Source organism: Penaeus monodon, chromosome 22, assembly GCF_015228065.2.
Source record: "Penaeus monodon isolate SGIC_2016 chromosome 22, NSTDA_Pmon_1, whole genome shotgun sequence".
Lineage (NCBI taxonomy): Eukaryota > Metazoa > Arthropoda > Malacostraca > Decapoda > Penaeidae > Penaeus > Penaeus monodon.
The window spans coordinates 10,664,115-10,664,811 of NC_051407.1; the positions used below are offsets into that span (position 1 = coordinate 10,664,115).

The following is a 697-nucleotide window of genomic DNA, read 5'->3' on the forward strand; positions in this document are numbered from 1 at the left end:
CTATAAATAGACTGCGTCATATTTCAAATAAGATTTTTTTTTTCGACCGGGGTTTATGTTATATTTTGATAACGATATGCATAATTTTGTTTATAGTGATTTACGATTTAAGTCATTTGGAAATGAATGCTTACCATTCCTGAAAATCACAATACGCATACACATGATTAGCAACAGAAATACATTTAATCTATAATGTAAAAGCACAATATTTACAACACGTTCCAATCCAATATATTTTATAGGTCAGGCACTTAGCTGAATATGAACAATTTCTGATAATTAGCCCGTTTGTTCACCAAGTATTGTAGCAAGAAATGCACACACACCATAACTATGAAAAAATCAAGAAAATTCTAATTAAAACGGCGAAATTCCACACTAATGGGGATTATCATTCGCAGTTTAATGAAACTGAATCTGTTGGCGTTGCACAGGACAATAGATTTTTTTTATTTCTCCTCTCTATTTTGTCTTCTCCTTTTCCGTTGTTTTTATTAGATAAAAAAAAATATTTCGTAGCTTTGGGTAAGTGTGCTTTTATATACAAGCTTTAAGTGTTATTTGAAGTCCTTAGTTTAAGTCTGTTATTTCATTTTTTTTCTATAAATAGAAAAAAATTATTTCTGTTTCATGGAGTGAATGAGAATGTTGTTGTTTTGAATTTCAATGTTTTCAGTTTCAATGGTCAGTGGGA

The 697-nt window shown here is 29.7% G+C and overlaps 1 protein-coding gene across 1 annotated transcript in view; it reads left to right on the forward strand.

Moving 5' to 3' along the window:
• The window catches only part of LOC119586935 (putative neural-cadherin 2), a gene marked incomplete at its 5' end in the record, with an annotated part of 72,205 nt that overhangs the window by 36,900 nt on the left and 34,608 nt on the right, over positions 1-697 (forward strand).